At 50.3% G+C, this 21,851-nt stretch overlaps 1 long non-coding RNA gene across 2 annotated transcripts in view; it reads right to left on the reverse strand.

Annotated features, from left to right (window-relative positions):
- Positions 1-4,143: 4,143 nt before the first annotated feature.
- The window catches only part of LOC136792136 (uncharacterized), a 102,632-nt gene continuing 84,924 nt past the window's right edge, over positions 4,144-21,851 (reverse strand). Inside the window, exon 6 of one of the 2 annotated variants that reach the window (XR_010835420.1) lies at positions 4,144-5,429. This is a non-coding gene — a long non-coding RNA (uncharacterized lncRNA). The remainder of the gene's footprint in view (positions 5,430-21,851) is intronic. The other variant, XR_010835422.1, reaches the window with a different exon arrangement.

A 21,851-nucleotide genomic window follows, 5' to 3' on the forward strand; every position in this document is an offset into this window, starting at 1 on the left:
TCTGTGCTATTGTCCCTAGAGCTCCAGTGAGTGAGTATTTTGAATGTGAAGCTCATCCAGATCTGAGGATGGAATAAATGGCTAGGTGTGATATGACTAATATAAATAATATGACTACATTCATATTAATTAGTGGATAAAATATGGGAAGAGGAATTCATTTTGTGAGAGCCAGGGTTAAGGCTAGCATTGGAGCAATAATATATAAATAGATGATGTTGATGGACATAGTGGTTCTTTAAAAAGTAATTTGAATACCTCAGCAATGGGTTGTAATAATCCATGGGGGCTGATGATTTTTGGCCCTTTCTGGATCTGTATATAGCCAAGGATTTTCCATTTAGTTAATATGAGTAATGCTATGGTGAATTAAATTGGGTAATTTGTGAAAGAATGTTGATTATACACATATTCTTAAGAAGAGGACTTGAACCAGTGCACATAAAGGTTTCCGTATTACATAAGTGTCGGGCTCTGCCACCATAACAAACCCTGATCTACAGTAAGGTATGTATAAATTAATTGAATGTAGATTATATCATCATTTAGTTTGAAGACATTTTGTAAAGTAAGCCGAATTGCTCTTGTCCTTTCATACTGGAAGAAATCTGCAATAGACAGAAACCAACAAGGATGACTCCAGTGTGAACTCAGATCACGTGAGAATTTAATCGTTGAACAAAGAGAAAATTAATAGCAGTTATACAATTGAAATGTCGTGATCCAGCATCAAGGACATAAACCATATTGCCGATAAGAACTCCAGAATACAATTCCACTGTTATCCCTAGTACAACTTGTTCCATTGATCAGCGTTTTAGAAGAACAGGTGATAAACCATTTTGACTAGTTGGTCTACATTTTAATCACTCAGAGGTGGGTTTATTCTCCAAAAAATAAATGGCGCACGGGCTCAAGACACACCGGGTTCAGTAGTTGTGGCACTCTGGCTAAGTAGTTGTGGCCCACAGGCTTAGTAGCTCGGTGGCACGTGGGATCTTCCCGGACTGGCGATCGAACTCGAGTGCCCTGCACTGGCAGATGAATTCTTAACAACTGCAAGACCAGGGAAGTACCAGAATCGCAGTCACCCTTCTAATATACCTTAAGCCCAAAGAATCCATGGAAAACTGTTACAGAAAATAAGACAATAAAATATTGTAAGGACTCTAACAGAAGCAATAGTACTCAGTTCATATAGACACATCCCAAGCAGTTCCGAAGTATATTAAAATGGAGGCTGCAATTTAAAAGGAAGATGAATTATACCCACAAACTCCCAATCTGTCCTGAAACGTTGCAATCTGAAACCCTATTGTAGGAAGCAGAAGATTCCAGGAGACATTCTGCCAATGAAGGACTCTAAACCCTCTGGTTGGAGAAGGAATTCTGGAAGGAAGGTATCCTCACCCAAGGAGAGCAGGTTGCTATACTTCTCTCACATCATATCCCTGTAAAATTCCTCCTGATCTTGGTCCAGGCTTTCTCACTCCTCTTGAGAGAAATCGATGGCCACATCCTGGAATATCAGCAGTCCTTGAAATTAAAAGTACACATGCCCTGTGGCCACGGAAAGAGTTCATAATGTGACCCAAGAAGAAAACAGCAAGTTAAGAAAACTGGTTTTGATTTAGAAGAGTGTCTTCCATTATTCAATTTTATATATATATATATATATATATATATGTATACATATATAATATATATATATATTTTTACAAAGTAACTTTCTCTACCTTATTTCTAAGTACAAGAAAAGAGTATGGCATGTGATCCACAAAACCAGTATAGAGACTATACTTATCTGGAAAAGAAATGATAAAATGATGGTTTCAAAAGAGGCATATGCATTTTTGAGTCTTTTATTTATATCAAAGTGGATAAAATGTGTGTATTTCTCAGACAGAGAACACATGTCGAGGTAGAAATATACCTTTCAACTCTTCACGGGTATACAAGTTCACTGGAGAGATTGTAAAAGTGCAGATTGTGTTTCAGTAGGTTCGGTGGGCCTGAGTTTTATTTTTTTAACAAGCTCAATTTAAACTAGTGATGTCACAGTCTCTGATTCATTAAGGACAATTGTGAAGAGCAGAGACATAATTAGAAACGTAAAAATTCATATTTAACTTTGAACTGAAAGAGTTTTATGGATTTTACACATTTAATAGGATAGTTAGCACAGCAACAACAATCATTTGTGAATATTTACTATAGACTGTATCTTTCTAACATTTTTGTGTAGGATTCCAGGAAAAAGGCCTGGGCTGTGGCCACAGTGGGCGGGGCCCCAGGCCGGGCACCTCCAGGACCCCGGATGGGGCCCCGCAGTCCTGGTGGCTCCTGCCCTGGGCGCCCCCCTCCCTCCCGGAAGGCATCAGGTCGGAGGGCCCCATCCCCTGCGCCCAGAACAGAGCCAGCGTTTCCGCAGAGCTGGAACTCCCTGCTCGGGGTGTCTTCCCTCAGCCGTCAGGGAACTGCCCTGGAGCCTGAGGGGAGTGCGGCCTCACTGAGGCTGCTGGCTCTGAAGGGGCCCTGGCAGATGAAGTCGCGACAGTCGTGGGGACGGCGGGCCGGGTAAGTGGGCGCGGACCCTCCGCCTGGTCCAGTGCCCGGGATGCCGCGCAAGACCAGTTTCTGAGGGGCAGGGTTTTGCTGCCACCCGCTGCTGCTGTGCAGAAAGAGCTGACCCCAGCGTCTGGTCCCAGGAAACTTTGGTCCCTCCTCTCGCCCCCACCCTCGGCCTGGCTCACGGGGTCTTGGGGACGTGGGGAGGGGCTCGGCCTGAGCGTCCTGAGGGGAAACGGGGCAAGGGAGGTGCAGGTTCCGGCTGCGGCCGAAAACTCCTCCCGAGGCTCACAGGCCCCTTATTCAGCGGAGCCCCTCTGCACTCCTTCCTCCCTGAGCTAAAGTACCCTGGGGAGCAGGCAGGGCGGGGGACTGGCACAAGTAATGGGGAACATCCAAAGGTGATTGTTAACTAAGGAAAACCAGCTCTCCCAAGGTGAGGAATGCAGTGCTTTTCTTTGTATGGGAAGATGCCAGAGTCTGGGCTCACTGAAATCCTTCCTTTGATATGCACCTCAGCTCTCTGGGGCCAGTATTCTGTATTTGCATATGCTGAGTTCCTCAGGGCCCGCCAGCTCCCATTGGAGGGCTGCAAGTGCTGATGACTGTGAGGTCCTTTGTTTACTGAGATGGCAGGGAATATTCCCTTTCTCACAGGCTTGAGGGGCAGACAGTAAAAAAGAGTCAGAGAGTCTCACTCGGCATGTACTTTGGTTTACATATAGGTAATATTTATACTTAATTGTGCTAATAGAGTTTCTCAATTCCAATCACCTTGTATGCCTGCCCTCTAGGTATTAATTTCAGCAATATCCTAAGATAAACGCTTATAGAATTGACTTAATCCAGTTAGAGAAGATAATAATTTTTAAAGGAAACCCAATAGAAATATAACAACGAAAGCTTTACCACTAAAGGCTGGGTCTGGAACAATGTAAATAAATGTTCCATTGTTAAAATAGTGAAAGATGTATTCAATAGAAATATCAACAAAAATGACAAATAGTAAGGGTAGCAGAATGATAAAATGTTCTATCTTTATCATTCAAGTGGCAGAAAATCATTTATTAGTAGGCACTGGGGCCAGAAGATGCCTGAATTTATATCCTAGGCATATTTGTGCAGTTGTTTCAACAAGTAACTGAAAGACAAAATGGAAAAACAAGGAGGTTTGTGCCTGTGATCATGTTGATGTGAAACCAAGGATGGCCACCTTGTGCCAGGTGAGTTAAGTTTACCTGGCAGGTAGGCTGCAGAGCTCCTGAGAAGTCAGGGTTGGAAGTTTTCTGCTGGGTGCCCCTTAGGTTCTGTGACTCGATTGATTGTGAGTCATGTTTCGGGAAAGACCTGATCACAGGAAAAGGGTGGGAACAGAGTGATTTGGGGAGCAGCTAACCACATTCATCACAGCTCATGGCCTGAATGAATTTTACAGAAACAGGAAAAGAAATGCTTCTTATGGAATCAGAGAATGTGAGCGCTGGACAATCCCAGGAAATGAGGAACACCCATCCCATTTTCCAGATGGGCAAACAGAGGTCCAGCAAGGTGAAATCCCTCACCCACGTTTCACCCGTCTCTCCTCCCCACTACCTGGTTCATGAAAGCAGGACTCTTCCTGTCTTGATCACTGCTGAACCTCCAAATGGGCCAGGCATCTAGCGGCTGCTCCAAAAATTTCTGTTGACTGTAGGAACATTGCTGTTTCTTTCTTTCTCACTCTTATTCAGGATTGGGCCAAGAACTCCCCAGGTTGCAATGTAATTGGATAAATGTAGATATTAGTTGAGTTTTGTTGTGATGAGGACTTAGGCTATGAAGGTAACAGACTTGGTTCATAACTCGGTTCTGTCACTGAAGAGCTGTTTGGCTGTGGGAAAATTACTAAACCTCTCTGAGCTTATTTCCTCATTTGTAAGGTGGGGATAAATCTACCTGAGCCAGCAGAGCACCTGCATGAGAGATGTGCACGAAATACCGGTCTTTCTCACTCTCCCACGGCATCTCTCTGTTCTTCCCAGAGAAGTTGTATAGAAGGATATAATTCTTTTAAAAAATAATTAATTAATAAATTAATTTTTGTCTGCGTTGGGTCTTCGTTGCTACGTACGGGATTTCTCTAGTTGCAGCGAGTGGGGGCTACTCCTTGTTGTGGTGTGCGGGTTTCTCACTGCGGTGGATTCTCTTGTTGCACTTGTTTTAGAGCACTGGTTTTAGAGGTGTGGGCTTCAGGAGTTGTGGTCTGCAGGCTCAGTAATTGTGGCGAATGGGCTTAGCTGCTCTGCGGCATGTGGGATCTTCCCAGACCAGGGCTCGAACCCATGTCCCCTGCCTTGGCAGGCAGATTCTTAACCACTGCATCACCAGGAAATTCCCAGAATCGAAGTTTCCCTTCTAATATACCTTAAACCGAAAGAATCCATGGAAAACTGTTACAGAAAATGAGAAGCAATAGTACTCAGCTCATAGAGACACATCCCAAGCAGTTCCGAAGTATATTAAAATGGAGGCTGCAATTTAAAAGGAAGATGAATTATACCCACAAACTCCCAAACTCTCCTAAAACGTTGCAATCTGAAACCCTATTGTAGGAAGCAGAAGATTCCAGGAGACATTCTGCCAATGAAGGACTCTAAACCCTCTGGTTGGAGAAGGAATTCTGGAAGGAAGGTATCCTCACCCAAGGAGAGAAGGTTCTTATACTTCTCTCACATCACATCCCTGTATAATTCCTCCTGATCTTGGTCCAGGCTTTCTCACCTCTCTTGAAAGAAATCAATGGCCACGTCCTGGAATATCAGCAGTCCTTGAAATTAAAAGTACACGTGCCCTGTGGCCACGGAAAGAGTTCATAATGTGACCTAAGAAGAAAACAGCAAGTTAAGAGAACTGGTTTTGATTTAGAAGAGTGTCTTCCATTATTCAATAATATATATATATAGATATGTATACATATATATAATATATATATATTTTTTACAAAGTAACTTTCTCTACCTTATGTCTAAGTACAAGAAAAGAGTATGGCATGTGATCCACAAAACCAGTATAGAGACTATACTTATCTGGAAAAGAAATGATAAAATGATGGTTTCAAAAGAGGCATATGCATTTTTGAGTCTTTTATTTATATCAAAGTGGATAAAATGTGTGTATTTCTCAGACAGAGAACACATGTCGAGGTAGAAATGTAACTTTCAACTCCTCATGGGTATACAAGTACACCAGGGAGGTTGAAAAAGTGCAGATTGTGTTTCAGTAGGTTCGGTGGGCGTGAGTTTTATTTTTTTAACAAGCTCAATTTTAACTAGTGATGTCACAGTCTCTGATTCATTAAGGACAATTGTGAAGAGCAGAGAGATAATCAGAAACGTAAAAATTCATATTTAACTGTGAATGAAAAGTGTTTTATGGATTTTACACGTTTAATAGGATAGTAAGCAAGCAACAACAATCATTTGTGAATATTTACAATAGACTGTGTATCTTTCTAACAATTTTGTGTAGGATTCCAGGAAAAGGGCCTGGGCAGTGGCCACAGTGGCCGGGGCCCCAGGCCGGGCTGCACCTCGAGGACCCCCGATGGGGCACTGCAGTCTTTGCCCAAACTAATGAACAGTTGAAAGTCAAATGTAATACTTCATCAGACGACGTAAAAATGCTTGCTCGCTGGCAAGGATTGTAGAGAACACAAATAGACCCAGAGCAACCCTTGCCAAAAGAGAATATTGTGCTCAATGTACAGCCATAGCTCTTTTCCATATGAGCAAACAGTCAGGAGGATAAAAGAACTTGGTCAAACTCACACAAGTAAGTAGGACAGAATCTGGTCTGTCTGTCCTAAGCGTTGTGTTCTTTAACCACCAGGCTAGCTTTTCTCAGATCTGATTCATGCATACTGTAACCATATAGCTCTGTTTGCCTTGAATCTTCCCTGTTTATAGGTATGCCTGCTGCCGTTTTAAATACGGCCCACTCTGACTCCCCAAAGCAACCGAGAAGGCACAATCATTTGGTCACGATATACATGGACCACTGTGCTGGGACTACCCAGGAAGCTTATTTAAATAGTGCAACTTAGGGCTTCCCTGGTGGCGCAGTGGTTGAGAGTCCGCCTGCCGATGCAGGGGACACGGGTTCATGCCCCGGTCCTGAAGATCCCACATGCCGCGGAGCGGCTGGCTCTGTAGGCCATGGCCGCTGAGCCTGCACTCCGCAACAGGAAAGGCCACAAGAGTGAGAGGCCCACGCACCACACACACACACACACACACACACACACACACACACACACACACACACACACACACACACACACACACAAGTGGCAACTTCCTGAGCCCTACTCCAAATCTAGATAAGTTTTCTGAGGGTTGTCTCAAGAATCCAGGTACAAGTCTTTTTAAGTGCTTTTGTGGAACTCCCCAGGTGAGTCTCTCACTCTCCTAAGTTAAGAAACCGTTTATTGGGCCTTCCCCAGATGCCCAGCCAGGTCCTGTTAAGGTTGGAGTCCCCGCACCACATCACAGGGATGCTCCCGGCCAAGTCATCTCTGGAGCCTTGGAGAATCTGAATGGTCTCATGCTGGCCCACCTGCCACGACAAACCTCCTCCAGAGCATTCCCCTTCACACTTCACCTTCTACCACTCCCAAAGGCAGTCTGCTCCAATGAGGCCTGACTTTGTCTGTCCTAACGGGCACCCGCTGATTCAAGCACTTTAGGAGAACAAGGTGCTGTGCTTCTCAACCAGGGTGGCCCAACCTCTAAAATGGTAGTCCAAGCAGTCTCTACCTCCAGGGCACATCCCCTCTGCAACAGCCCAAGTACACGAATGTCCCATCTTTGCTTTTTCAAGGTCGGCAACAGGGAGTCCCCGCCTAAAGAAGGTTCTCTCTCATTGCCACACTATCCAAGGCTGCCCCAAATGTGCTTCTTTCCTGTTGGCCTGCTCAGGCTAAGGGCAGAATCGTCTCTTTCCTTCTCTGAGACGGACCAAATCGTCTTAGTAACACTTCTTCACGGTGTTGACCATGTCTTTCACGGGGGCTGCTGCTGAGCCTTTCTCTCATCCTTTCATGGTGGAGAGAGAGAGAGAGGATTCTAATGATTTTTACCTCTAGGGGAGAGGGCGAGTGTCATGATTATGTGATCATTCTGTATTATGTCTTTTCGACAGGAATTTGTTTGGACTTTCACATTAAAGTGGGCCCACCATTCCCGCTTTGTGGGGTCATTCAGCACCCTCATTTTGCACCTTTAACATCTCTCTCAGTATCACCTTGGAAATGTTTGAAACGGCATGAGTTTGTCCTCACGTTCCTATCAGCTGGGAATCCGGGGCCCCAACATGAACCTAACCATTGAGCGCAACACCTCTCCACGACCTGTGTAACACTGGGTAGGCCCCTTCACCTCTCGGGTTTTTGAAGCCCTCGGGTGTAAAAATGGGAGGGTTCTATGAATCTATATTTGGGGCAGGACAAGGTCGAGAAGAGTGTGTCTCTGCTATTCTTCTTCCAAAGTGGAATGTCTGCACTCTCTTCCCCATGGGTCCACATGTCACTTGTCTTTCAGGCCCACTGCCAAGGAGCCTTCCCTGATTCCCCAGCCCACACAAATCTCTGCCTCTTAGGGTCAGGGCCGTACAACCTAGCTGCCTCCTAACGTTCATCTTGCCTCTCAAGCCGATCTCACGATGTGGGTCTCTCTTGCCCTCCTGTGGCCCCTGGGGCTGTGCCAGCCCACCGGCACGCCCCATGTGGGGTGTTTACTAGACTAGGGCATGGGTGGGGAGGCCCCGGTGTGAGGGCCCAGGCAGAGTACCTCTGCCTCCACCCTGCTCTCCTCCACAGAACTGCCCCTCCTCCTCAAGCCTGACCCCCAAGTCACAGGTTCCATACGATGACCTCACTGGCTAGTGAGCACCTCACCGGCATTCCACAGTTTCCATGGCAGTGTAACTGTGCAAACAAAGTTTGCTGCCCTCAGAGAAACTTCCCTACTGATTCTCCACCAGAGACCAGTCTCTTTGGTTGTCTGAGACAGAATGTGTGACCGGATCCTCTACACATATTCCAACCTGTGCTCTGTTCCCTGGCTGGGCGGTGCAGGAGGAACAGCGAGACCGGGCATCTGCGGAACAGGCGTGGGGTACACACAACCTCACCTGGCTGCCACGTGTTTCTGTGGCTCTTGCCCACTACGTACACCCGAGTGCTTTCCCAGATGTAAGTAATACCAGTGACCTGGGACACCGTCAGGGTCCCACAGTGCTCACTGCTGAGGACAAGTGAAAGGTCAACCCCGGACTACTGTGCAGGAAGCTTGTGATCTTTATAAATATAGCCTTCCGCTTTGGGCTACAGGATGCTTCCATTCAGACCCTTTCCTGATGGGCCTCTTAGCAAAAGACAAGTGCGTTGTTGTGGGCAAGTGGTAAATGGAGCAGTTTGAGGAAGAGGGCCACTCTTGAACCACACCTTCAAACCCAGGCACCTCTGTGCTGGCACGGAGACATCGAGATCGGTCCCCTCAGACACATCCCATACTGAGCTGCTGAGTACTAGGGGAGACGGTGGTGCCATAGTCATGGGAAGGACGGAAGAACCAAGGGGCAGGGGGTGATGAAGTGCTAGTGAGACCGGAGGGCTGAGGAGATGGTGCCCCAGGAGGCTGGGTTGATGTGAGCCTAGATATGGTACCCAGAAGCCGGGTTCTGAGTCTCCTGTTCACTCTGCCTCAGTAGTGGACCTCGTGCTACTCTAGATACAAGGATCCCAGGGCGAGAGTTCAGTGTGTTTCAAACAGGCAGTATACATGGGGCCCAAGAGGGGTGGCCAAGGTGGGAGTGGTCCTGAACCAAGTTATATTAGATGATTGTTTTCGAAATCTTGAAAGGCATTTCCATGAAAGCCTCAGAAATGACAGACAGCAAGAAATGGTTGGTTTCTCTGTTGTGGAAGGGACAGATGGAGAGGATCATGAGTGCAATGACTTTCGGGTTCTACTGTTTTCCCTGGAAACGGTGAAGAGACTTCCTCATGTGCTGCAGCCGTAGGCTCCAGGAATTGCCTTTGCAGCCAGTTTCCCTTCTCCAGGGACTCAGAGAGGTGATGGGCCAAGGCTGTGTTTTGGATGTCCAGGAGATGAAAGGTCTTCGGCCAGAAACTGGGAGAGACTTGAGACAGGGAAATCCTGCCAGGAGACTATGTACAGCCGAAGGGACTGATCACTTGATTTTCTTTGCAGCAGCAGCGGCTCCCGTTTCTCCTCCGACACCTGGTCACTACCACGTCCTCTACCGGGGATGTGAAGAAACGCAGTTGGGCTGGCATGGGGAGACCTACTGCCTGGCTGGTGGCTACCGGGCCTACGGGGACGTTCCTTTGGCCACACCAGCAAAGGTGCAAGCCGAGAAGCCAGTCGCCAGACGAGCTCTGAAGAGAAAGTGTGCTCCAGAGGAGTTGGACAAAGATCTCCGCTGCTCCAGACCAAAAATCCGGCGATTGCAGGAGTCAAGCAGCTTACTAGGATTACAAGGTGCTGTGAATCTCAAGCAGAGTGGCCCCACCTCTGGGCACATCCCCTCTGCAACAGCCCAAGTACACGAATGTCCCATTTTGGCTTTTGCAAGGTCGGCAACAGGGAGTCCCTTCCTAAAGAAGGTTCTCTCTCATTGCCACACTATCCAAGGCTGCCCCAAATGTGCTTCCTTCCTGTGGGCCTGCTCAGGCTAAGGGCAGAGTCATCTCTTTCCTTCTCTGAGTCGGACCAAATCGTCTTAGTAACACCTCTTCACGGTGTGGACCATGTCTTCACGGGGGATACTACGGAGCCTTTCTCTCATCCTGTCATGGTGGAGAGAGAGAGATAGAGGATTCTAATGAATTTTACCTCTAGGAGAGAGGGCGAGTGTCATGATTATGTGATCATTCGGTATGATGTCCTTTAGGCAGGAATTTGTTTGGACTTTCACGTTAAAGTGGGCCCACCATTCCCGCTTTGTGGGTCATTCAGCACCCTCATTTTGCACCTTTAACATCTCTCTCAGTATCACCTTGGAAATGTTTGAAACGGCATGAGCTCGTCCTCACGTACCTATCAGCTGTGAATCCGGGGGCCCAACATGAACCTAACCATTGAGTGCAACACCTCTCCACGACCTGTGTTAACACTGGGGAGGCCCCTTCACCTCTAGGGTTTTTGAAGCCCTCGGGTGTTAAAATGGGAGGGTTCTATGAATTTATATTTGGGGCAGGACAAGGTCGAGAAGAGTGTGTCTCTGCTTTTATTCTTCCAAAATGGAATGTCTGCCCTCTCTTCCCCATGGGTCCACATGTCACTTGTCCTTCAGGCCCACTGCCAAGGAGCCTTCCCTGATTCCCCAGTCCACACACATCTCTGCCTCTTAGGGTCAGGGCGGTACAACCTAGCTGCCTCCTCACGTTCATCTTGCTTCTCAAGCCGATCTCAGGATGTGGGTCTCTCTTGCCCTCCTGTGGCCCCTGGGGCTGTGCCAGCCCACCGGCACGACCCACGTGGGGTGTCTACTAGACTAGGGCATGGGTGGGGAGGCCCCGGCGTGAGGGCCCAGGCAGAGTACCACTGCCACCACCCTGCTCTCCTCCACAGAACTGCCCCTCCTCCTGAAGCCTGCCCCTCAACTCACACGTTCCTTATAGGACCTCACTGGCTAGTGATGACCTCACAGGCCTTCTCACAGTTTCCATGGCAGGGTAACGATGCAAACGTGCTGCTGCCCTCAGAGATACTTCCCTACCGGTTCTCCACCAGAGACCAATCTCTTTGGTTGTCTGAGAGAGAATCCCTCACCAGACCTTCTGCATTTACTCTAACCTGTCCTACGTTCCCTGAGAGGGCAGTGCACGAGGTACACTGAGACCAGGCATCTGTCCAAGAGGCATGGTGTACGCACAACTTCCCCCGGCTGCCACATGTTCCCTGGGGCTTGCCCAGCACATACACCTGAGCACTTTCCCAGCTGTAACGAATACCAGTTACGTGGGACACCTTCAAGGACCCACAGTGCTCACTGCTGAGGACAAGTGAAAGGTCATCCCTGGACAAGTGTGCGGGAAGGTTCTGATCTTTATCAAAGGAGCCTTCCCCTTTGGGCTACAGGATGCTTCCATTCAGACCCTTTCCTGATGGGCCTCTTAGCAAAAGACAAGTGCGTTGTTGCTGGCGAATGGTAAATGGAGCAGTTTGAGGAAGAGGGCCACCCTTGAACCGCACCTTCAAACCCAGGCACCTCTGTGCTGTCGTGTAGACATCTAGCTCGGTCCCGTCAGACACATCCCATACTGAGCGGCTGAGTACTAGGGCCGACGGTGGTGCCCTATTGATGGCAGGAACGGAAGAACCAAGGGGGCGTGATGAAGTGCTAGTGAGACTGGAGGGCTGAGGAGATGGTGTCCCAGGAGGCTGGGTTGATGTGAGCCTAGACATGGTACCCAGAACCCGGTTCTGAGTCTCCCGATCACTCTGCCTCAGTATGTGGCCTTGTTCTTATCGAGATAAAAGGATCAGAGGACTAGAGTTCCGTGTGGTTGAAACAGGCACTGTAAAAATGGGACCCAAGAGGGGTTGCCAAGGTGGGAGGGGTTCTGATCCAATTTACATTAGATTATCTTTTTCCAAAACTTGAACGATATTTCCATTAAAGCCTCACAAGTGACAGACTGCAAGAAATGTTTTCTCTGTTGTGGAAGGGAGAGATGGAGAGGATCATGCTTGCAATGACTTTCGGGTTCTACTGTTTTCCCTGGAAAAGGTGAAGGGACTCCCTCATCTGCTGCAGCCGTAGGCCCTAGGAATCGCTTTTGCAGCCAGGGTCCCTTCTCCAGGGACTCAGAGAGGTGATGGGCCAAGGCTGTGTTTTGGATGTCCAGTAGATGAAAGGTCTCTGGCCAGAAACTGGGAGAGACATGAGAGAGGGAGATTCGGCCAGGAGACTGTGCACAGCAGAAGGGACTGATCACTTTTGATTTTCTTTGCAGCAGCAGCGGCTCCCGTTTCTCCTCGTACAGCTGGTCACTGCCACGTCCTCAACCGAGGGTGTGGGGAAACGCAGTTGGGCTGCCATGGGGAGACATACTGCCGCGCTGGTGGCTACTGGGCCTACGGGGATGTTCCTTCGGCCACGCCAGCAAAGGTGGAAGCGGAGCAGGAGCCAGTCGCCAGACGTGCGCCCAAGAGAAAGCGCGCTCCGCAAGAGTCGGACGAAGATCTTTGCTCCCGACCCAAAATCCGGCGATTGTAGCATGGTGCCAGGAGGCGGACTCCACAGAATCTTGCTGGCTGAGCCATTCTCAAGAGAGGGCCATGGCAAAGCTCACAAGGTTCCCACCCGCCCCCCCCCAACGCACCATTTCCTGCCCCCGAAGCAAGAACAGGATGGAGAGTCAAGCAGCACGCACCCTGCCCCGAGGTTCACATGCTCCTTTATTCCCAGCCCCTTCTGTCCCCAGTGGGGTCCCCTAATGCTCGGCAAAGTGTTTTTCTGTAACAGATTTCTAAAGGTCGCCACAGCTCAGACTTAGGTCACTACCCCTGTGCTGGGCACTCCTGCCACCCGGGAAAGGTTCCAAAGGTGGAGCAGCTCCAGGGGGTGCCAACGATCAGAGCAAAAACTTGAGAGGCTGGGGATGAAGGAGTTTGGGCACAGTCCCTAAAGCATCTCAGTGGTTGAGCTTCTGTGAGAAGGCACATCCCCACTGTGTGGGGAGGTGGTGGGGGGAAGGGGTCCCTAGAGGAGGCAGCTAGGGGGAGGGCCTGAGGCTGGAAATGGGGAATGGCGTGCGGCCTCTGAGCGAGCACAGGCACTTAGCCCTTGAGGTTTCTGGGAAAGCTAGAGCCACAAGGGCCACGAGAGAAGGCAAGTGGAGCAGCAGAAGCCAGGTGCCAGATCTCTCCTCAGAACCTATACTTCTCCACGAGGCCGGGCCTTCCACGCTGAGGTAGGAGCGATCCTGGCCAGAAGGACAGCCAGCGGCAGCTCTGGGAGGAAGGGTGCTGCACTGGGGGCTCTGCTGCCATGGAAATGACTTCATTTCCTTCCACTCAAATACCGTACGGACTGGGTTCCTGCTCTGGTGAGTACAAGGGTCACTGACTCTCCCCAGAAGGTTGTTCAGTTCACATCCCCAAAGTCCCTCTATTCGGGCCCTGGGGGGGTGTAGCAACTCCTGAGGGCGCTCTTTCCTGAGGCTGGCTGACCGAAGTGGGGGAGGTTCCTGATAGGTCCCAGGTGCTGGTTGAAGTCCCCAGAGAATGGTCATGAAGGCTGGAGAGTCAAGTAGGTGGAGAGAGAAGGCCGGGGGCAGAGGGCCCCTACCTGAATCCAGAGCTCACAAGGTTATTACCCCCCACCATTTCCAGAAACTATCTCTTCCCCCATACCAGCCCCAATGGCCCGGTACCGGGAAACCGGGAGCCCAGAGCACTTGTGGCCACACAGACACTCGCACGCAGCCCTCGGCGTGGGCGGGGCCTGCTGCAGGCGGATGGGGACAAGGTGTGCTCCCGGGAGGCCTTGGACTGAAGGTGGCCCCCTGAGAGAAGCACCCCAGCTTGGACAGGAAGTTTAGAGGCAGGGGACAGCAACCTAGGGCGCCCCCTCGGAGCAGTGGGAGTGGGAAGAGGGCCGGGGGCAGAGGGCACCCGTGATGGGAGGCCAGTGGGCTCTCAGCAGAGGCCAGCTGAGCCCGCGGGACCTGCCTCTGAGCAGGGGCCGGGAGGGCAGTGCTGCCCTGTGGCTTCCGGGCTTCGTGGATCATGGCTCTCCGCACACGGGTCGTAGGGTCCTCTGACCCTGTATCGCCTCCCTCACCCAGGGCCCCTCGCAGGGCTGCGCCGCTGGGTGGCCTGTGTCGACGGGCACAACCCCATCGCCCGCCCCTCTCAGACCCGCCGCCTCTGCCCGCCTGCCTGGCCCTGTGCAGCTTGCGACCCGGGGGGCCTCGAGGGTCCCCGCGCACTCCGCCAGCAGCCTCTGCTGGGTCTGCTGCTCCTGCTGGGTCTGCTGCTGCGGCCGGTAACCCGTGTGCACACCACGCCGGCCACCTCCAGCACCCCAAGTCCGCGGGAGCGCACGCGGGCCCTGATGCGGGACTTCCCGCTTGTGGACGGGTGGCTGCAGTGTGTGAGGGCTGCTTGGGGCCGTTGTGGGCCTAGCCTGGCCCTGGGCAGCAGAGGAGGTCCGGAAGTGTCCACACAAGCGTGGTGTGAGGCTCCCTCAGGCTGCCCCAGGCCAGGCAATGTATCCTGCCTGATCCCAAGACCTAAGGGGCCCACCCATTTGCCTTGACCTCCCTCCAGCCACAACGACATGCCCCTGGTCCTGAGGCTGTTGCACCACAATGGGCTCCAGGCTGTTAATCTAAGCAAGTTCAGCCACGGCCACACCACCTTGGACGGGATGAAAGACGGTCTCGTGGGTGCGCAGGCACCAAGGGGACACACAAGGTATCCCCGTGGCTGCTGGGGAATAGTGGGGTAGTTTGGGGGCCTCCGAGACCACAGGTTAGTCACATTGGAACTATGTTACCATAGTGACCTAGAAAGTGCCATGCCATGGATGCTGGGGGCTACAGGGGTCACCGTGAGCCACCCTGACGGGCATCCAAGTACCACAGAAAAAAACAACGCGTTACAGGTGACTTCTGGGCACAGTGAGCGCTGTGCCAGCTGAGGAGGCGATGAGAAGCCCAAGGAGTTCCAAGCCCCAAACCAAGCCCTGGCCTTCCCTCACTTCTGGTCAGCCTACGTCCCACGCCAGACCCACCAACGGGATGCCGTGCGCCTCACCCCGGAGCAAATCGACCTCACCCGCCTCACGTGTGCCTCCTATTCTGCGCTGGAGCTTGTGACCTCAGTTAAAGGAACACGGGGGACTTCCCTGGTAGTCCAGAGGTTAGGACTCCACGCTTCCACTGCAGGGGGCTCGGGTTGGATCCCCGCTCACCGGGGAAGAGGCTCAGGTTCAAGGGCTCCTGCTTTGAACCATCTTCTACTCAACATGTAGAAAACAAAGCCTTGATCTGCCCTCCTAAGCCTTGTCCTCTCTCTCCAATTATGGATTCAACAGACACTTACTGAGCCCCTAAGATATGTCAAGCACTGGTAGGCACTGGACATAACCTGATGAGACAGGAGGGAAAGGTTCAGTAGAACACAGGGTTATAGAAAAGGCACTTAAAATATGTGAGAAATTCAAACTGTGTATGGTGCTATGAAGGAGCAGTTATGTAAGGCTGTGGGAGTCTACGTCAGCAGGAAAGAGACGGATGCGGCTTGAGGAGGGCCTCCCTTAAGAAATAAACTCTGGGGACTACCCTGGTGGTGCAGTGGTACAGAATCCGCCTGCCAACACTATTTACGGTGGCCAGGACAGGGAAGCAACCGAAGTGTCCATCGAGAGACGAACAGATAAAGAAGATGTGGCACATATATACAATGGACTCTTACTCCGCCATAAAAGGAAATGAAACTGAGTTATTTGTAGTGAGTTGGATAGACCCAGAGTCTGTCATACAGAGTGAAGTAAGTCACAAAGAGGAAATCAAGTACCGTATGCTAATACATATATATGGAATCTAAAAAAAAAAAGGTTCTAATGAACCTAGGGGCAGGGCAAGAATAAAGACGCAGATATAGAGAATGGACTTGAGGACTCGGGGAAGGGGAAGGGTAAGCTGGGAGGCAGTAAGAGAGTAGCATTGACAAATATACAATACCAAATGTAAAATACCTGGCTAGTGGGAAGCAGCTGCACAGCACAGGAAGATCAGCTCAGTGCCTTGCAACCACCTAGAGGGGTGGGATCAGGAGGGTGGGAGGGAGATGCAGCAGGGAGGGGATGTGGGGATGTACTTATGCATGCAGCTGATTCCCTTTGTTATACAGCAGAAACTGACACACCAGCATAGAGCAATTATACTCCAACAAAGACGTTTAAAAACAAAAACAAAACAACAATCCGCCTGCCAAGGCAGGGGACACGGGTTGGCTCCCTGGTCCAGGAAGCTCCCACATGCCGCGGAGCCAGTAAGGCCGCGAGCCACCACTACCGAGCCCACGTGCCACAATTAGTGAGGACCGCGTTCACAGAACCTGTGCTCCGCAACATAAGAAGCCACTGCACTGAGAACCCCGTGCACCACAAGGAAGAGTAGCCCCGGCTTGCCGCAACTACAGAAAGCCCGCGCCCGGCAACGAAAACCAAACGCAACGAAAAATAAATAAATAAGTAAATTCATTCATTAACCAAATAATCAAAAGTTATATTAAAAAAAGAAACAAACGAAAAGTAAAAATCTCTGCTGGGAATTCTACGGTGGTCAGGTGGATAGGACCCCATGCCTCCACTTCAGGGGGCCCGGGTTCAATCCCTGGTTGGGGAACTGAGATCCTGCAAGCTGGCATCGCAGCCCAATTAAAAATGCAATAAAATAAAATATACCTAAATAAAACAAGAAAGCATCTCTGATTCAAGGTCTAAAGGCTGAGAAGGTGTTTATCGGGCCAGTATGTGGGCAGAAAACGTTTCCCATTTCAGTAAGTAGCACCTCCATTTACCCAATTACACACCCTTGACCCACATTCCCCACATCCAATTCATCACTAACTCCTATTCACCTCCAAGCCATCACTAACCTTCCAAATAGGACTCTAACCTGCCTGCTTTACTCCACATCCAAGGCCACCACTGTGCACAAAGCCAGTCTCCTAATGAGTCTCCCCAAATCCAGTCCTGCCCCCTCCTAGCCATTCTCTTACACTAGCCAGTATGGTGTCTGAAAAAGGCATCTCTGCCAACCCCACTTCTCTCTTTATACCCTGCAATGGCTTCCCACCAAGTTTAGGATCAATCCCAAACAGATGATGGACTGCAGGCTGAAAGACAACAAGGAGGTAGGGAGGGTGTCAGGTTAGAAAGAGGGATGAAGGGTCTGGACAAACAGCGAAAAGGGCTGAAAAGAAAATGATCAGCACTTGCACAACAGTCCTGATGCAGGCAGGAAAAATGCAGCAATAGTGAAGGCATACCAATAGCCACTTTTGATTTCTGCAATGCCCTTTGCAGTTCCCCACGTGCTTCATTGATAACTGTGATTCTCAAACCTAGCTGTACATTAGAATCATCTGGGGACATTTGAAAATCTACCAATGGCCAGGCCTCACCCTAAGCCAATTACATCAGAATATACAAGTTCACTGGGGCAGGAATTTTGTCTGTGTCGTTCACTGGACATATGAAAAGTAAGTGGCACATACATGCTGCTCAGAAAATAGTTCCTGAATGAATGAAGGAAGGAAGGAAGGAAGGAAGGCACCACTATCACCTGAGATCCAAGGAAGAATTCTTTTCAAACCTTAGGGAGTCACCTGGCAATGACAGTTACCATGGCAGCCGTGGGAAACACAATACCAAGTGACACTAACACTCCTAGGAACCCACACTGGTTTCCACAGTAAGTAAACCTTTCTCGTTTCTAAAGGACTATACTGGGAAATACGCATCTCAGTAACAGCTTGAGGTTACTCAATGTCTGCTGGGAGCAGGAGGAAAAGACAAGGGCCTTACACACTATCGAAAGCCATGACAGGAAGAAACTAGGGGCCACGGGCAGAGACAGACAGGCTCCGACAGGCTCCAATCCCTGTGACATTCCGAGGTGATCCCATTGGAAGGGCTCGAGCACGAGAAAGCAGCCACTAACCAGCTACCCTGTCTCAGATATTTGGAGAAAGTCAATGCAAATACATACCTATGCATTATTCCTTTCTGATCATTCTTTCAGTGTATCCTTTCGGGGTTTGTGCAAAGCGAATCTTTGTTTGGTACCTGAAAAATGAGTGGCACATGTCAATGGATGAAACATGTCAGAGCAGACCTCCAAGGAGCTCTGCAGCTCAAGAACGAGGAGCTCCGAGTCCTGGGAAAGAATTGTGAAAGTAGTGTAGAATCACAAGATCTTAGAGCATCCTTTATATCAGCACCCCCTCTCTATCATATCACCAATCAGTGGGCATCAGCCTATACAGGAACTCTTGAACTCTGCAGTGACAGACAACCCCGAACTCTCTAGACAGATCAAGGCATTGCTCGTTGCTACAGCAGTCTATATCGAATTCACAATCTGACTCCCTGGCACCCATCACTCCCAGGCTGCCTTCTGGAATGGGACACCCCAGGGCACACCTCATCTCTTTTCCATCTGGCACATTTCCCAAACCCATGAGGACAATGTTGTTCTTCCTAAACTACTCTTTAGGAAGAGAACTTTAGGGCTCCCACGTCACCCTCCTAAATCACTCCTTCCTGTGTTTAGGACTTTCAGGAGCCCCCAAGGGTTTCGCACCCCAAGGACATGACAAGCATTGGCATCAACGTGCCTGCTACAGATTCTGGGAAAGGGGCAGGGCCACACAACAGTCTGGCAAATGTGACTGACTACCTGACGTGAGAGTACATCGGACAACCTCAGCCTCTCTTCAGTCCTCAGCCTCTATCCAAGGTTTCTCCATAGCACACTATTGACATTTTGGGCCAGCTCATTCTTTTGGGGTGGTGGGGAAAGGCTGTCCTGTGCCTTGTACGATATGTGGTACCATCCTGGCCTCTACCCACTAGATGCCTGCAGCACCGCCCCGACCAGATGTGAACCAAGGAAAATGTCTCCAGCCATTGTCAAACGTGCTGGGGGAAGGGTGAGGGCAAAATCACCCTCACTCAAGAGCCACTGCTCTATCCCATGGCGCTGTTCACCCATGAGTACTCAAAACACTCTCCTCTTCTGGCTTAACAGGTAACCCTCCAGAAAGTCTATCGTGTATCAAAATGCTATACGAAATTGAATAGTATTTATCTCTATAACGGTATCTCCTGACACCAAAGGAATACTCTTTCTCCAGAGGTTAAGAACCTCCCAGGTGCTTAATCCACATTTACCTTATCTCCTACCCCAGGCACTGGAAATGACAGAAATGATCTGACACCCATTTTCGGGATCCGTTCAAGAAGTACCAGTAGTGTAAGGCTTTCTGGCAACCTGAACAACCGAACTCACGTAGAATATCCTGCCTGACCCTGGCTTTGTGAGACAAGCCGCAAACCTGTAGCAGGACCCTCCTCGCTGCTATTTACGGAATCGAGGTAGCTGACTGGAAAGCCGGTGGAGGTGAACAAGCCAAGAAAGCAGTGGGCTCAGCATGAGAAGCTGGAAACGGTGACAAGGGAGGGGAGAATGAGCCTCAGCTGAAAAGAAAGGGGAAAAGTACCAAGCGATGAGTTCTCTTGACTGAAGAGAAGATACGCTGAAGGCCATCAGCTTGCCCTCGGGGCCGCCCTCAGCTCTCTGGGGAGCTCTAAGGGAAGGGTGAGCCTGGATCTAGGACTCCGGACTCCTGGTGTCGGCCCCCAGGCCTGACCATTCACTCAGACTCTCAATAAATAACTTGTATTCAAAGACCTTGCACGGGGACCCCATCTGGGAAAACATCGCCACACCCTCATAAGTTACAGGGGGAGACCCGAACTGGCCAAGCCATGACAGGAGCTGTGAGGGTGACAAAAGAGCATTGCAGGGATCCGACATCGGATCACCACAAGCCCTCCGCCCTCCTGGCTCCTAATGCCAGGGCCCCATCACCGTGTATCCTCGGACCCCCGTCCTGCCTCCAACGCGCACCCTTCCCCAAGGTTGGCCGGGACCTGGAGTCACCAGCCCCTGTTCGGACCTACCCACTTCGCCGCTGCTGAGCTCTACACATCCCGCTCCTTCCACACGCTTCGCCAATTCCGCGGCCCTGACTGAGCCGCGCCAGCCACCGACCGCCAGAACTTGGCGTGCCCGTGAAGTCACTGTCGTGCGCCTCTCCCGCAGCAAGGGGAATAGGGCTCTGGCACCCTGGCTGCGGCTCTTGTCGCTTGTGGCTCGGTTGCTTCTGGCGCTTCGCCGGGAACTCACGGTCCGCGGTCCAAACGAGCCCCGGCCCGTGGTGCGCATCCCGCGGGCTCTACAGTGGCAGCAGGAAGAGCAGCAGAGCGGGCAGCGGAGCCCCCCGCGACCGGTGCTGGTGCGACCCGGGCCGCTGCTGATCTCCGCGTGGCGGCCCCAGTTGAACCAGCCGGTACGCCTCACGGTGGGCCCTTGTCAGCCCGCGCCACTGGCTTCGCGCGGCTGGAAGAATCGCCGCGCCCACGAGGACCAATTCTCAACATGTAGAAAACAAAAATAAAGCCTTGATCTTCCCTCCTAAGCCTTGTCCTCTGTCTCCAATTAGGGATTCAACAGACACTTACTGAGCCCTAAGATATGCCAAGCACTGGCAGGCACTGGAGAAAAAATGATGAGGCAGGAGGGAAAGGATCAGTAGAACAGAGGGTTATAAAAAGGGAGCTTACAAATGTCTGTGAAATTAAAACTGTGTATGGTACTCGAAAGGAGCAGTTACGTAAGGTTGTGGGAGTCTGTGTCAGCACGGAAGAGACTGGTGGGGCTTGAGGAGGGCCTCCCTTAAGAAATAATCTCTGGGGACTTCCCTGGTGGTGCAGTGGTTCAGAATCCACCTGCCAGCACAATTTACAGTAGCCAGGACCGGGAAGCAACCTAAGTGTCCATCGACAGACGAATAGATAAAGAAGATGTGACACATACATACCATAGAATATGACTCAGCCATAAAAGAAATGAAACTGAGCTATTTGTAGTGAGGTGGATAGACCTCGAGTCTGTCATACAGAGTGAAGTAAGTCAGGAAGAGAAAAACAAATATCGTATGCTACCACATATATATGGAACCTATATATATATTTTTATATGTATGTATATAAAGGTTCTCATGAACCTAAGGGCAGGGCAGGAATAAAGACGCAGATAGAAAATGAACTTGAGGACACGGGGAGGGGGAAGGGTAAGCTGGGATGAAAGAAGAGTAGCATTGACATATATACAATACCAAATGTAAAATACCTAGCTAGCGGGAAGCAGCTGCACAGCACAGGGAGTTCAGCTCAGTGCCTTTCGACCACCTAGAGGGTTGGGCACAGGAGGGTGAGAGAGAGAGACGCAGGAGGGAGGGGATATGGGGATATAGGCATGCATAGAGCTGATTCACTTTGTTACACAGCAGAAACTGACACAGCAGGGTAAAGCAATTACACTCCAACAAAGATGTTTAAAAACAAAAACAAAAACAAACAATCCGCCTGCCAAGGCAGGGGACACGGGTTTGCACCCTGGTCCGGGAAGGCCC

Source organism: Kogia breviceps, chromosome 11 (assembly GCF_026419965.1).
Source record: "Kogia breviceps isolate mKogBre1 chromosome 11, mKogBre1 haplotype 1, whole genome shotgun sequence".
Classification (NCBI taxonomy): Eukaryota; Metazoa; Chordata; class Mammalia; order Artiodactyla; family Physeteridae; genus Kogia; species Kogia breviceps.